Source organism: Pleurodeles waltl, chromosome 6 (genome assembly GCF_031143425.1).
Source record: "Pleurodeles waltl isolate 20211129_DDA chromosome 6, aPleWal1.hap1.20221129, whole genome shotgun sequence".
Taxonomy (NCBI): domain Eukaryota; kingdom Metazoa; phylum Chordata; class Amphibia; order Caudata; family Salamandridae; genus Pleurodeles; species Pleurodeles waltl.
Genome location: NC_090445.1, coordinates 276,974,567 through 276,990,972, shown reverse-complemented (window position 1 = coordinate 276,990,972; position 16,406 = coordinate 276,974,567).

The window sequence follows — 16,406 nt, the reverse complement described above, 5'->3', positions numbered from 1 at the left end:
CAAGAACCGCTGAACTGGGCCCTTCAAGGCAAGAAACGCTGAACTGGGCCCTTCAAGGCAAGAAGCGCTGAAATGGGCCCTTCAAGGCAAGAACCGCTGGCCCTTTGGCAGACGTGGCAGGGCAGGATCTGTCTCGGGCAGGGCTGCAGGATGTCCTCTGGCCAACATGCCTCCTCCAGTGGCAGTGGAGTCTGTTATGGACTGTTTGGACTGTGGCTTTGTTCTCCCCAGGATGGCCCAGTGGGCAGGCCACCCACTGTATGGACTGTATGGACTGTGGCTTTGCTCTCCCCAGGATGGCCCAGTGGGCAGGCCACCCACTGTATGGACTGTATGGACTGTGGCTTTGCTCACCCCAGGATGGCCCAGTGGGCAGGCCACCCACTGTATGGAATGTATGGACTGTGGCTTTGCTCTCCCCAGGATGGCCCAGTGGTCATGGAGTCCCCTCGTGGATCTGGCGTCGTGTACTCAAGTGGCTGAGGTGCCCCCCCTTCCCTTCCCCCTGAGGTGCCTGTCCTATTTTCTTTTTGATGCCCCTGCAGTGTTCTCTCCGTGGAGTTCTTGTCGTGGGACTGGGCCTTGCCCCTTTGCACAGGACCCCTGTGGTCCACGGACAGTGGTTGGACTACATTTAGTAGCTGTATATATTTTGTACATAGTTTATTTATTTATTGGGATTACTGGTGTCCATATTTCAATATATCTGCCCGTTTATGATCTCTTCTTTTGGTCTTTGCATTATTTCGGAGGGGGGGGTTTGTGGGTTGTGACAGTGATCTGTGCATTGATGTGTGTGTTGTAGTGGGTGTGGGTGGGTGGGTGTGTGCCGGTACTCTTTTCCCTCCCCTGTGTCGTAGGTGCAGTACTCACCGATGTCTTCCGCGCCGCCGGGCGTGCTCCTGGTACAGGAGCAGGTATAGGAGTGAGGGGATGACCTGCAACTCGGGTTCCATACTGCCGGAATCTCGCGTGGAGTGCGTAGAGGTGAGCGTTTTCCCGTCCGTAGTCTGTTTCCGCCGTGTTTTTATCAGCAGTGCTCCCGCCCCGGAAAAGGTGGCGGATTGGTGGGTCGTGATAGGGTGGGCGGTACATTGTCTGCCGCCTGGCTGTTGGCGGGGACCGCCGCGCTGTTTGTTTGTTCCGCCGTGGCGGGCGGAGTGTTAATGCGGCGGGCTGTGTTGGCGGTTCCCGCCAGGGTCAGAATTGCATATTTTGGACCGCCGGCCTGTTGGCTGGTTGGCCGCCGCATTATCACCGACCGCCAGGGTCAGAATGAGGGCCTATATGTCCTACCTTAACCATACACTGCACCCTGCCCTTGGGCTACCTAGGGCCTACTTTAGGGGTGTCTGACATGTAAGAAAAGGGAAGGTTTAGGCCTGGCAAGTGGGTACACTTGCCAAGTCTATTTTACAGGTAAAACTGCACACACAGACACTGCAATGGCAGGTCTGAGTCATGATTATAGAGCTACTATTCACGTTCTATGGCACTCTACCTACGTTCCCTTGGTAGTAACCTCCTGCTAATGAAGGCTACGGGTTGATCTAGGCCCTCTTCATTAAGCTGTGAGAGTACTGCTCTAATACCATGCCGTGGTAAAGTGTCCAGAGTAACAAAAACTGAAAAAACAGAGTCCAGCAGACATCAACAACCTGGGGAACAGAGGCAAAAAGTTAAGGGAGACCACGCCAAGGATGAAAAGTCTAACAATCCTTCAAGCCATAAAAGTAATATCAGATTTAGCTAAAGACACACAGCTACAAGCTTGTGTTATATATTTACTTACCAACAGGTGCACAAATTTCCGGTCCAAGATGATCAATGAGATCTTCCTCCCAGCAATGACATCTGTCCATCTGTGCTTCAGTTGATGGAGAGTCCTTTCTATGCCAAAGACACTGTTCATATGTAGGTGCACCGTCCCCCAGCACTGTTTCGTCTCACCCTAACCCCTGTGGCAATCATGTTCGGCAAGTGGGCTAGGAGCCACAGGAACCCACCAAATTCCTCATCCGACAGATTCTTGGATCTGCCCCTCCCTGATATATCACTCCCGAAATAAATCACCTTTACCTAAAGCTAAACTGATCCTAAAACGTCTCCAACCCTGAACCTACTAACCCTTTAAAAGACAAACAAACAACAATACAGTGTATAAAACAATACAACATATAATTACAATACACAAATAACATTTTTGGGACACAGCAGGGACACCAACAGGACCAAAAAACTCCACAAATCTCCCAAGCAAACACAAAACACCTCCAGCATGCCAGCACAGACAAAAAGAGTATAAGTAAAAGTGAAAGTAACTTCACATTTCCTAATGTGCAGCATGGCAGAGCCATTGTATCTTTCCTGGCTGGATGCGTCACAATTTTTACAAATGTGTTTTTTTTTCGGACGCATCGCTGGAAAATTAGGCAATGTCTGATTTAGGCAGAAAAGTGTTTACCTAAATTGTTAACCTATACTTTGGTCACCACAAGGTCAGCTTGAGTAGCCAAAACAAGTGTGATGACTTCCATGTAGTTGAATGTTTATCATTACCATGCATCACATTATTTGGCAACAGAGAGGGTTTCTGTGAACTTAGAATGTGGGTAGGCATTTACACCAGATGATCATCTGAGCATTTTCTGACACATTATGCCACTCTAACCTGGAATGCGTCAGTGCATGCTACATTGGCAGAAGTAATATTGCATGTTGTCATATCTTCTATTGAATTTTTTTAATCTCTTTGTGTACTTTTTTTTACTGACACACATAGGTGGAATTGTGGGAGTGTCAGCATTGTTTGTATCAGAGTGAGACACACCAAGGTTGTCTCATACATCCCTGCAGGTAACTGTTGCATTGTGTCTAGTTGGGCATGTGTACCAAGCATTGGTCCTAGGTATCTAATCCAGCACCAGCACAGTTAATGGTTCCACATTTATGTGTTATGTGAGGTACCACAATGATTTTGCTATGTGCTTGCAATTATTGATGTAACATATGGTGACTGCATGGGATGCACTGTGTGCCCATGCACATCAAATGTGCCTCTGTTCACAGTCATCAGACTATGAGTTCATTATAATGACATAGACGAGTATAAGGCAGTACAAGTTGCTTGCTGTACACACACATGTGCAGTCATTGCACACTTTTTGCATTTAAACTCCCTGGTGTGGAATGACCCAGATGCAAGCATCTGAAGGACTGACATCAGCTTGCCCTGAGGAGGGATGTCGGCCGCAGCCTTGGTGCAATCTGGTTCAGGAGTTGGATAACCGACTTCCGCCTGAGCCTGTAGTTCAATGTAGTTACAGGTATATACTCTCCCTTCTCTTGTGCTGCCTATGTTGTGGTGGTGGAGGAGGTGATGGTGGTTCTTATCTAGCTGAAGTATTAGCACCTCCATGGTGTAGATGAACTTGCCAAAGTATTTAGTGTAGTTTCTGTTGATATACCAGTACAAATGCCTCATTTCCTGAGCCTAGGTTGCTAATGCACAGAAATGTTGATTCATTTCAGGCTCTTCGCACCGCTTGCAAACAATGCATCACTTTACCATAAACATGTAACTATTACTGCATTGGTTCTGCTTTGAATCTGGAATGCCTACCCTGCATATATTTATAGTTGCGTGGTGCAGCTGGTTCAGGGTCAGGAAAATTCTGACGCAGGCCTCTGAATAGTGATGCATTGGGCATAGTGAGTTGCTTTGTAAATATGGAGCAAGAAATGTGCCCCGGGGGCATCAAAAGAACTGATGCGACAGCAGCGCAAGCTCCTTGTAAATACGCCCCCTAGTTTTCTCCTTGGGCCACTGAAAGACTGTCAGTGCAATATTTTTGAGTAAGCTATCTTGATTGTATGACATGGTGAAAAGAGGCTAATGTGAGTGTGGTGTTTAAAGTGACGTGTTGCAAGGGAGTAGTCTTTGACACTGTGATAGCAGCAGATGTTCAGATGCTTCATCTTGCTGCAAGGCAGGAGGTAGACAGTAGAAGAGAGTGAGTGTATGAGATTAATATTGCCACCATTCATGCTTAAACCTAGGAATCTCCTGTATAGAGAGAGGTACAATATCTTAGCCACATTCCTTCAGGCCCTCACTTCCCATCTCACAGCTGCCTCAGGATCCTCTGGCATCTCTCATCTCTCTCCCTGTCTTCGTCATCCTTAAAATCTTCTGATACATCATCAATGTGCTGAAAAGGATGCTGCAAAGCTTACCTTCGCTTGCACTTCTCTGGCACTCTTGTCCCCATCAATTTTTTACACTTCCAGTTCCAGAACATCCATTACTCACTTCCCCTTTCTTCCTTCTACAGAAAGGGAAAGTATCCCAACAGTACATCAGTGCACCAGCATGTATGACCACTAAAATTATCTCTACCCTTGCACATGCTGCGCACTTCAGGTTTTTAGTTAAAGGTATGCAATTTGTAAGTGGACTTTGATATCAGTCTCACATTCCTACCACTTTTAAAAGCAGCCTCCTACCTCAGCTTAATTTAGACTTCTGTGTAATATTAAACAAGACTGGCAGATCTTTGCACCCTGGCTAAGGGGTAGGAGAAAATTAACATCACCATTCAATCAACATTTAGCTTTACAGTAGGACCAATTTGGCCACACAAGGAAAACCCAAGTTGAAATAAAGTTAAAGGGTTTTATTACAAGCTCAAACTCAAGTCGATGTAGACAATTCTGAAGACAAGACTATAAAGGTACAATATTACCATTAGGTGTCCAAGTTCTTGGTACAACAGAAGCTTAATTAACATCCAACAAACTATACATTCTATTAGTGTGATACAGAACAAAACCACCAGAACCTAATGTTCAGAAAATATACGTTGATTAGTTATTCTAACCATTTGCATAAATCTCTATCATCTAATTTGGTCTCTAAACATTGGAAGTCTCTTGAAGGTACAAAGTTTCCAATTTCTTGAGTGCTCGGCTACAAATCATGGTAACAAAAAGTAAAAAGGAAATAAAGGAAAAAAAGAATTCGAAAAAAATAACATCTGGGGAAAAATGAAACTATCTAAGTACATATAAAGGTAAAAATCATAAGTTCAACAAGAATAAACATTGTTATAATTCATGTCTAGTAAGTTTCAAAGGTAAAATAACTTCTTAATACATGACAGTAAATATAATAGAGAACTACAATTCTCAACATTGACATTTGACATTTAAATTATTATCATACAGAAATTAATTATTGTTTCCATGAAATTGGTTTCTTACCATCATAAGGAAACATGTGAAATCAAAACAAATTATTATATTTTGATTAGAATAGCTATACTGCATCACATTAGATCACTAGTCTACAGTGAATGTACCTTAATATGGGCTTTCAGAGCAAAACTCTTACAATTATCTTATTAGCAATTTACAAATTAAAATGAAAATATGGTCACGTAAGGAACACCATTGTGTCATCAAGGGTAATAGCCAATTCTCAGCTGCACCAGCAGAAACAGATCCTTGTGGGTTCCCCAAACAACACTATAGAAATAACAAATGGTCTTAAATATGCTGCTAGACTTATTAGGGTTCTGGGGCTTTACTGGCTGCAAATCGCAGAGAGATGCCACCTAGAAATTCTGTGCATTGTCAATGACTTACTCCATAGTATTGCTCAAGGTTGCTATCAGAGTTCTTCTAAGAGGCCTGAGATCTGACACTGCAGCCTTACTGGCCATTGGGCAGCCCATGCTTAACAGAGGTGTAGATCTACCTAGGGCTGGGAAGTTATTTTCATGAGATACACAGACATTTAGCAAAAATAAACTGAAGTCATGTGAGACACTCGTTCGTGGAGAAAATGTTTCTAGGCTGTAGTTGTACAGTTCATGGGAGACATTGGGGGTCACTATGGCCCTGGCGGAAGGCGGAGAAGCGGCGGTAAGACCGCCACCAAGCTGGCGGTCTTTCTTCAGCGTAGTATGACCAAGGCGGTTACCAGGGCGGAGATGACCGCAGGGCTGGAGACCAAGGTCTCCAGCCCGGCGGCCGTCACTATACCGCCGGCGGTATTTGGACCCGGCTGACCACCATGGATTTCATGTGGTTTGAAACCGCCATGAAATCCATGGCGGTAACACTATCAGTGCCAGGGAATTCCTTCCCTGGCACTGATAGGGGTCTCCCCCACCCCGACTCCCTCCCCTACACCCCCCACCCCCCGCTACCCCCCAAAGGTGGCAGGACCCCTCTCCCCACCCCGACCCCCAACATAACAACACTCATACACACATGACACGCAGGCACCACCAACACACATACACGCACACACACGGACATACATGCAAACATCCACATACACAGTCAGACACACACACACTCACATTCAAACATACACGCACACATCCATACAGCCATACCTTCAGACATACATGCACTCATTCCCATACACACAATACCCCTGCAAGTATACACGCACTCACACACCCCCTCTACATGCACACACACACACCCCCATGCACGCACACAACACACAACACCCTCCCACCCCACTCCCCTCACGGACGATCGATTTACCTGGTCCGACGATCCTCCGGGAGGGGACGGGAGCCATGGGGGCTGCTCTGCCAACACCACACTGCCAACAGAACACCGCCAGGCCGAATCACAGGACGTGATTCGCTGGGTGGTGTTCTGTTGGCGTGGCGGTGGAGGTGGAGCAACCTCCACTTCCCCGCCGCCCGCCAGTATGGCTATTGGCGTCTCTCCGTCCGTAAAAGGACGGAGAGCTGCCAATGGTCATAATAGGCAGAGCGGCAAACCGCCACCACTGGCGGTCTTCCGCACGGCGGTCCCTCGGCGGTCTGGAAAAAAGACCGCTGGGGTCAAAATGACCCCCATTGTCTTCTCAAATGAATCAACTGAGGGCAAAAGTTGGAAAAATATCAAGATGGTGAAATGGAAAAAGCCATGAATGCTCATGTACCTTAAAATATACAAACTTTCACCTGTGCATGTGAAACTTGTGCTTTTTTCTTGAGACATGAACAATACTTCCAAAAGACCAGAATAGGTTTGAAATCACATCGTCCAGAAAATGTGCTATTTTGGATAAGGTTATTTCTAAAGCACTCAGATGGTAGAAAGATACCCAAGGTGAGAGGTAGAACAAGTACTTCAAACAGCACCTAGAATAGAGAGTGTGGCATGGTGCCATGATCCATGTTCCTAAAGTGCGCATCCAATTCTGTACCTGTTTGTGAATTTGTAACTTTCTTGTGGGTTTGTGGTTGATAACCAGCCTAAGAACATGCTGGGGTACATCTGTAGTTGCGGGATTCCATTCTATGGTCTGTGATGCAGGGTTGCAGACCTTGGGGTGTAGCAAAGGCAGTTTGAATGTAAACACACTAGGACAATCCATTCTTGCCACAGGGGACTGGTAAACAAATTGTATAGCAACATACAAATTATGGGATTATTTGCATCGCAATTGGTTGAGCTTGGTCAGTAAGATCCAAACCACTGTAATGTCTATGAATGAAAACAATTCAATTTATCAGGAAATCAAACGAAAACTCATATTCTTGTGCTTGGGTTAAGATAAGTATGTTAGTATATTTAGTAAAATCTACAGAAGACTTTAACAAAACTTACTACAACCAACTAATTAATTGTTCAAATTTCATATCAATACAAAAAATCAACCATACATTTGCAGTCAGATACAACTTATGTAGAGGGTTGTATCAATAAGACACCAACTAGAACACAAAACATATTGAATGTTTTTAACCAGTGGCATAGTTAAGTGTAAAACACCACTCAGCCTGATTAGTACACTTTAAATGAAGAGTATATGAGTTATTGCATACATCATTTCAAAAGACTGATGTGGAGTAGAAGTCGACTTTTCAGTCTCTCAGGGCAACTAATCCATGAGACCATTCTCAGGACAAAAGCAGAATCAGCACATGTCCTCTGGTTGTCCTCTCGAGTGGTCAACAAAGTTGACATACTGGTGAGTTGCAAGTTCACATTCACTTCTCTTGGGCATGCAGGCCCGTTGGCAAACCCTATGGCACACTCAGGTCAACTCAACACTTGGCAGCTGGGCTTTCCTTCCTCAGGCAAACAGCTTCTGTGGATCAAGTAACTCCTTCATCCCCCTTAATAGGCAGGCAGCCATTCAGGTCTCAGGCAGTCATCTAGCTCTTGAGTACTATGGGCAGATTTGAGGTGATGTCCTCCAGGAGATTGGCTATTGATGATAAAGGTCCTCTATCACAGCAGTTCTCTGACTGATCTGCTCAGTATCCCAGTGTGTTGACAATGAAGATGGTTGGCGTCCGCTGTGTTACCTGCAACTCACATAGGCTCAAAGGGGGAAACCATCAGCCCAGCCTGTGTGCCACCAACACTGACAAAGGACAAAACCATTCCGCCACCAGCCAAGGTGAATAAGGGGACAGCATGCAGCAAGGGCAAGGAGCATGACCCACCCAGCAAGGCCTCTTCCAAAACTCCAGCTGCCAGAGCCAAGGTCACAACAGCATCTGTCAAGGTGAGGAAGGGGCAGAAAACCCAAGGCAAGGCACTTCAGCTGTCGGAGGCTGCAGGTGAGCGCCTGGTGCCCACCAGCACACCCGACAGCCCCTCCACCTGCACCGCGGGCAGCACCACCAGCAGCACCGCCACAAGCACCGCCGCTAGCACCGCCGCTAGCATCGCCGCTAGCACCACTACTGTCAGCAGCAGCATCCCCAATGGACAGCCGTCCGAGGCTGCAGGAGAAGGGCTGGAGCCTCCCTCCACCACTGGCAGAACCGGCACCTGCACCATGACCAGCAGCCCCAGCAGTCCTGCCGCAAGCACCACCAGCTGCACCGCTAACAGTAGGAATACTACCAGCAGCAGCAGCCCCAGTGGGCAGCCGTCCAAGGCTGCAGGAGACAGGCTGGAGCCTCCTACCACCACTGGCACCACCAGCACCGGCACTATCACCAGTTTGCAGCCTTAGCCGCCGCAGGATAGAGTCTAGCCCTGCCTCCATGGACTATCATGCAACCTGGTCCCTGCAGATCTCGTGCCTCAGACACCCAGGTGAGGGAATGTGAACTGCCACACCCCAAGTGCTGCATCACTGGGCAAAAGGCCCCCTACAGAAACAGTGGATATATGCATCCACTCACCCCCTCCTTGGCAGGATGAAGCACACTGGGCACAAGGCCCCCTCCAGAACCAGTAGAGGAGCCATCCACTTGAGAGACTGTGGCCTTGCACTCCCCAGGACCAAGCAGTGGGCAAACCACCCACTAGAGAGACTGTGGCTTTGCACTCCGAAGGACCAAGCAGTGGGCAAACCACCCCTAGAGAGACTGTAGCTTTGCACTCCCCAGGACCAAGCAGTGGGCAAACCACCCACTAGAGAGACTGTAGCTTTGCACTCCCCAGGACAAAGCAGTGGGCAAACCACCCACTAGAGAGACTGTAGCTTTGCACTCCCCAGGACCAAGCAGTGGGCAAACCACCCACTAGAGAGACTGTGGCTTTGCACTCACCAGGACCAAGCAGTGGGCAAACCACCCACTAGAGAGACTGTGGCTTTGCACTCCCCATGACATCGCTGTGGGCATGGAGCCCCCTCCAGGACCAGTGACGTTGTCCCATCATCCAGCTGAGGTTCCCCCCTTCTTCCCCATCCCCCTGAGGTGCCTGTGTGTTTTCAACCTGATGCCCCTGCAGTGTTCTCTCCGTATTGAGGCAGGAGTCAAGTGTGGGCTTGGCCCATCATTTTTGGCCCAGTGGCCCACAGACATTTGGAAAGGACAATGTACGTCCTTATGTACATATTGTACATTTTTGTAAATACTGTTTTACTATTTGTTACGTATATCTGCCTATTTTTAATATATCACTGATTTGACTCACTTCATTTTGCCCTTGCATTCTTCCAGGGGGTTACGGGGTGTAAATGTAATGTTGTTGCATGTGTTTGTGTGTATGGTGTTGTGGGTGAGGGTGGGGGTGGAGGTGTGGCGTGTTGCATGTGTGTGTCTCTCTTTTTCCTCCCCCCCTCCCCTGTGTACTAGGTGCAGTACTCACCGTTGTCATTGCTGCCGCCTTTGGTATTCCTGGTAAATGAGGAGGTAGACCAGCATGGGCAGGACCTGTAACTCGGGCTCCATGGCGTCCTGGTTCTTCGTTGAGTGTCGAGAGGTGAGAGGTTTCCCTTCCGTGTTCTGTTTCTGCCGTGCTTTTGATGGCATTGGTACCGCCCTGGAAAAGCTGGCGGATTGGCGGGTTGTGATGGGTATGGGTGGTACATTGTCTTCCGCCTGTCTGTTGGCAGTTACCGCTGCGGTGTTTGTTGCTTCTGCCATGGCTGTCGGAGTGTTAAAGTGTCTGTCTGTGTTGGCGGTTTCCGTCGTGGTCGCAATTCCATTTTTTTTACTGCCGGCCTATTAGTGTTATTACTGCCACTTTAACACCGACCGCCAGGGTTGTAATGAGGGCCTAAGTGTGACTACAGTGGTATTTCATGAGCTTTGCATGTCTCCTAGTAAGCCTTGGCTGCTCGTCCACAGCTACCTCTAGAGCCTGGTTTCTAGACACTGCCTACACTACACTAATAAGGGATAACTGGACCTGGTATAAGGTGTAGGTTCCATAGGTACCCAGCACACACCAGGCCAGCCTCCTACACTACCGCTACCTAAGAACTAACCAATATATTAAGTGCTGTATGTGGAGGGTCACCCTTGTGCCATACAGTTTATGATTGCTAAGAGGCCACACCATACGAATGCAGCCACTAAATAGGACTTAACCAGTAACTAAAGTGATGCATGCTGAGGTCCACCCTTCCATCAAGTGGATTGGTTGTTTCAGCGATTCTTGGAGGTGTAGTCTGTTATACGTTTTATGGTGTAATCAATGGCGTTTGAGTTCTTTATGTGTGGTCACAGGAGAGCTCTAGATTCCTTAGCATATTTGGCACATATTGCCGGTGATATTAAAATTAAATCAGTTTGGGAGAAGCAGAGCGAGGAAGTCACCTGGCAAATGCGAGCCGCCTTTGTCAGGAAAATGGGTTTCAGTAGGGTACTCTTTGTGGCATCTAGGAAGGGGCAAAAGCAGAGAAGATGCAGCCATGATTTGAGCTTCAAGTTGCACAGTCTGAAAGCCCCCTCATAGCCTGGGTTTGCCCAAGCTGGTTTGAAATATGTTAATGGTAGCCCGAGCTGTCTAATGCACAGGATGTCACTGCACACCTGGCTGTTAATTGGATCAGCAAGGTAGGGTTGAGATTTCCCTTCCAAATAGGAAGTGGACAAAGATGACAGAGGTGTTTAGAGAAGAAATGTGTTGCTGGTAGGAAATTAGACGCAGCTGCTTGTTGATTAACTTTTTCTAGTTCAAAAAAGGAATCAAGTTTATATTAAGTGCCAAGTCTTTGATTTGAAGCATTGCCAGAGCCATCTGTAATTGTGCTGACCATGGGTTCCCAGGACTCTCAAAGGTTCCCTTTAGACATACCTTGAGTGATTTCCCCACCGGCCTTCAGTATCCGGAGATAGTATTTAAAAAAATTAGATTTGCAGGTTAGCTCTTGATGAGTCTGGCCGAATTCTAGACGAATGTGGGATCTACACAGATACCTGGGTAGTTGAAATATGTTTTTTTGTGGCCTGAGAACTGCGCAGGCTCCAGGCTTAATGCACAGGCTCCAGGAAAGGCCAAGTGCCCATAATGAAGGGCAAGAAGAACGGTGGCCTTATTAAATGTAAGTATTGGGGCGGCAGATGGACTTTTTAGTTTCATGTTGAGGCGGGCAAGGCCATATGTGATTGCTGCAGGTTTCTTCTCTAGGGGGCCTGTATGGGCTAGGGCGTTGGCAGTGTCTGTGAACCAGACTCCCAGATAGTTGTATTTCAAGCACCAGGAGAGACATTTCTTGTTCGTATGATGCTAGAAGGTTACCTCTTTGGTCTTATCCTGCTATACCGTTATATGATTTTTAACATCGTATGCCAATTCTGGTGTGGTCCATTGTCACTATAATGTTTGCGTATTTGAGAATGTGCACAGATGAATGGCCTAAATGAGGGAGGGCCAGATCCCTGTTCGCTAATGCGTTGCCCACGTCTGCAGTGTACAGGTTGAAGAGCAGGTGGGCAAAAATGCAGCCTTGCTTCAACCCGCCTTTGGTGATGGTTTTTGTTGTAATAGTCTGTGGCCCTGTTTTTGCCCATGCATTGAGGAAAGCAAGATACTGGCACCCAAGAAATTTGGGAGGATCCCCCACATTGTTAGCTTTCTCCACAATGTAGGGTGGTCTACTTTGTCAAAGGCTACACTAGAGCCAATGCAGCAGCAGAACAGTGGTAGTTTCTTACTTGAGGCTGCTTGATGGCTAAGAATGGCAAGTGAGATGATGTTATCTATGTTTGATGATGCAGCACGGAAGCCTGGATAAAAAAATGGGAGAATTTTGTTATCCTGAACCCAGGCCTCTAGCTGCTTCAGAAGTAGACCGGCATTTGCTTTAGCCTCAATGTCCAGTAGGGCGATCAGGCGGTAGTAAGATGGCTTTGTAGGGTTCTTTTTCCAAAATATGGGGCAAAGAATGGAGTCCCTCCATGCACCTGGAATTTGGGCAGAAAGGAATGCGTGGTTAAAGAAGGGTGTTATTATCGCTGACCAGACCTCTGGGGTGCATTTGAAGATCCCTGCGGGGAGTCCTTTTGGTCCTGGCGGACATATTTTTTCATTGCCTTGATGATTTTGCTGACCTGGGCCAGGGTGGTAAGGACCTGATGATGCCTTGTGAGCTGGCCAGTACTCCCCTGACACATAAACTGAAGCAGCTGAGTGTGAGTGCAGTAACGTGGTTTACCCAGTCTCCTTCAGAAACCACATTGCACCTGTTTGCATTCGGGACTTTTAATTTGTTAATGTAATTCCAGAACTGGGCTGGACTTTTTTCCTGGAGCATTTTGTGTATTGTTAATCATTGCTTGCCTTCCAAAGCTTTTTATGTTCTTCCCGCAGTTTGATGATCTCTTTTGCAGATTTGAGTGCAGATTTGAGTGTGGAGATGACCTTATGACTATACAAAGAAGTTCTTAGGATTCTCCTTGAGAAGACAATGGCCTTGTTGTAATGCAATTTTGGCTCCTTGTGCCATTTCCCACACAGATGTTGTGCATGGTACCCACTGGCTTAAATAGTGGCTAATAGTTCCATGGTCAGTCTGTTCCATCTAGTGCTGAAGTCCCCCCAGCTGATATTGGGGTCCGTGATCATTTTGCATAGCCAGTTCATCACCTTTGAGGCATCTGTGGGCCTCCATTTAATCCTCTTGACTGAATTGGGTTCCTCGGCCTGTGTTGAGGACCCCACAGCTTGGTGCCTAGCTGCCAGGGGAGCTCCTAAGTTTACAGTTAGGATCAAGGGATTTTGATTGCTCTCACACCTGTTAGGGATCACAAGACTGACAAGATGGTTCGCTAGAGATTCCAACATGAAGGTGTAGTCAATATTTGAGATTCTTTTAAAGGTGGGGAGAAACTGATGGTGGGGAGCTTTGGCTTTAAGAGGTTAGTTTAAAGGAATTTAGGAGATCATTCATCATTCCTTGTTCTTTAAGTTATTGTGCCGTTGTAGGATTTTCCCAGACACCTTATGTTAAAGTCCCCCATCAGCAAGACTTTGTGCATGTTGTATTTCAGCAGTGTGGTTTTAAGGAAGTTACAGAGATCGATAGCTGCACTAAGTTTCTGAGCTTTCTCTGTATTATGATCAGCAGTTTATCAAGAGTAAAGGTGACATTATGTGGCGGAGTGTTAGCCTGTTGATTAGTGCCCCTTGCAAGGCTGGAAAAGATTGGTTTGGAGGCAGTATGGTGATCTTGGCTGTTTTCTTGATAAAAATTGAGAGGCCTCCTAATGGCCGACCAAACAGGTTTTCACATTTCACTGGGTTGAACAGATCATGATAGCCTTGTAGGACTGTGGGAGTAAGTGCCCATGTTTCTTGTATGTAAATTATGTTGCTTCTATTCAACAGTTCACCGCAGATTTACTTGCAGGATTGTCTTCAGATGTGCCGCGTTCCATGATGTGATTATGAGCTTGGGCTCCAATATGGATATCCAGTGTAGGGGGCAGACTGGGCTAGGAATAGTCCTTTATGGAGATATGGTGGGAATTTCCCGAATGACTATTATTGTTACCTCTTACCATGGGTCATACATTTCTCGTGTTGTGCACACATGAGACTTCTAAAGAATTTGCCACTTTTGTTGCGCTTGGGAGCCAGTCATGGGTGGCACCCCATACCCCCTGAGAATGCTTGTAGGAGGCAGTAGCACGAGTGGGTATTTTGGTGTGCATAGTTTTGACAGTTCAATACCCCAGTCCTCGAAAGTCCTTGCTTCGCTTAAGATGGCATCTCTTGAATCAATTCTTTGCCATGTGGTTATTGTCTTGTCCGAGGTTCCTCTCTCTGGGATGCGGAGAGACTTCATTGAATTCAAATTTGGCGAGGTTAGGTGCCTCAGGGTTGAAATGTATTGGATAGGCACATCAAGTTACCCCTATTTAATATATCATGTGCTCCCCAAGGGGTGTAAAGTGAAATGAATGCCATTTAAAGCAGATCCATTGATCCTGTGTGTGTGATTTTTCCCGGATAGTTTAGTTGAGGATCTGGTGTTTTCTGGATGTGGCAGGATGGGGCCCGACTGCTCCGTAGCCCAAATAGAGGTTGCTCGTTAAGGCTTTATGCCACTGGTTGAATGCCAATTGATCTTGGTGCTGAGTCTGGCTGACTGACTTCCCGCCTTGCCTCCAGTCATTGGGCATTTGGTCTTGGAGCTGATTAAGTCTTGTGGACTTCACAGCTCCAGAATAGGCACAAAGCCCACTGTTCAGAAATGTCATTTGACTTGAAACAGGCTCTTTCTGCAGCTGGGTTCCATGTCAGGGTACCCTGTGACTAATAATCACTCTGACTGGTACTGGGGATGCCCTTGGACCTTTCATCAACAGGTGTTCTGAAGGGTGATTCAATGTGATGCGAGGTTGTACAAATGCTTGACTCACTCCTTTGGGTTCTGTCAAAGTGGGTAATTCCCAGAGCCTCCTGCCAAGGGGTCTTTGGCTGTTGCGCACATTGGGTCCATGTATGGCTGCTTTAGATTTGGTTGTTCCTCATGCAAGATATGGTGGGGATGCCTCTGTGCGCTGGCTAGTCTAAGCCATGGCAAAGAAAGCATTATTTGCTGTTGATTCTCATAAGCCAGCTGTTATGCAGTTGCCTTCCTTGCTGGTCATGTTTCTTGCAGACTCGACCCCTTGTTCTGGTGGCAGTGGAGATCCTGAAGAGGGCACAATGGCTGTTGTGGCAAGTACAAAATTGAGCCCAGAGGAGGTAATTTTTTTTCAACCATTCACAAAGGGGAAGGGGTCCCTTGTGAATGGGTTCCCCCAATTTTGAGTTGGTTGTAAATTGCAAACGTTTGGCAACTGCATTTAGGTCGCAAAACATTTGTACATACATTCCAATTCTGTATTAATAAAGAACGGCTTCAACTTGCCCCTTCGAAAGTCAAGTAGGTGGTAACCCATTTGCAAATAGGAAGTGGTCCCTAAGTGGCCCCTGCCCCTTTGCGAAGAGGTGCAAAACATTTTTAAGAGCAAGCAGTGGTCCCATGGACGACTGCCCACTCTTTAAAAATGAAAGAAAAATGTTCATTTTTCTTTTTGAAACATATTCCTTGAAAGTGGGCAGCATTTCAAAAACAAAAACATTGCTTTATTTAAAAGCAATTACAGACATGGTGATCTGCTGACCCCAGCAGGCCACCATCCCTGTGATTTTTGCCATCCCCAATGGGTCGTAAACCGAGACCTACATCATGAACAATAATGAGGAGGTCTATTTATGACCCACTGGGAATTACACTGTGTGTGAAACACACATTAGTACATGGGTGTTTTGCGATTACCAAATAGGGAATCACAATAATTCACTATTTGGTAATCACAAACCATGTTCTATGTACACATGGTCCTAAATGTGTCTCTACAGTAAGTCACCTGAGGAGGGCCACATGACTGCAAAGTTATCTGTGTTTACAACACATTTTAGCGAATAGTTATTCAAGGCAAGTTAATGTTGAGGTGTTTCTTAGCCAGAATGATTGTAGTGCAGACACTGTTGGAGAAGTAATGTACGAGAACTGAGACAGTTTATGTGTCATGCTGTCATTGTAAGTAGGGGAACCAAGTTCTGGGGAAGAGAATGTGGCTTAGTCAAGATCACCACTCTGAATAGGTTGAGAAGCTGAGGGTAGAAATCAAGTTGTCTTAGTTACGGTCAGCCCTCCTTTTCTGTGTTCCCTGTAATATTATTGG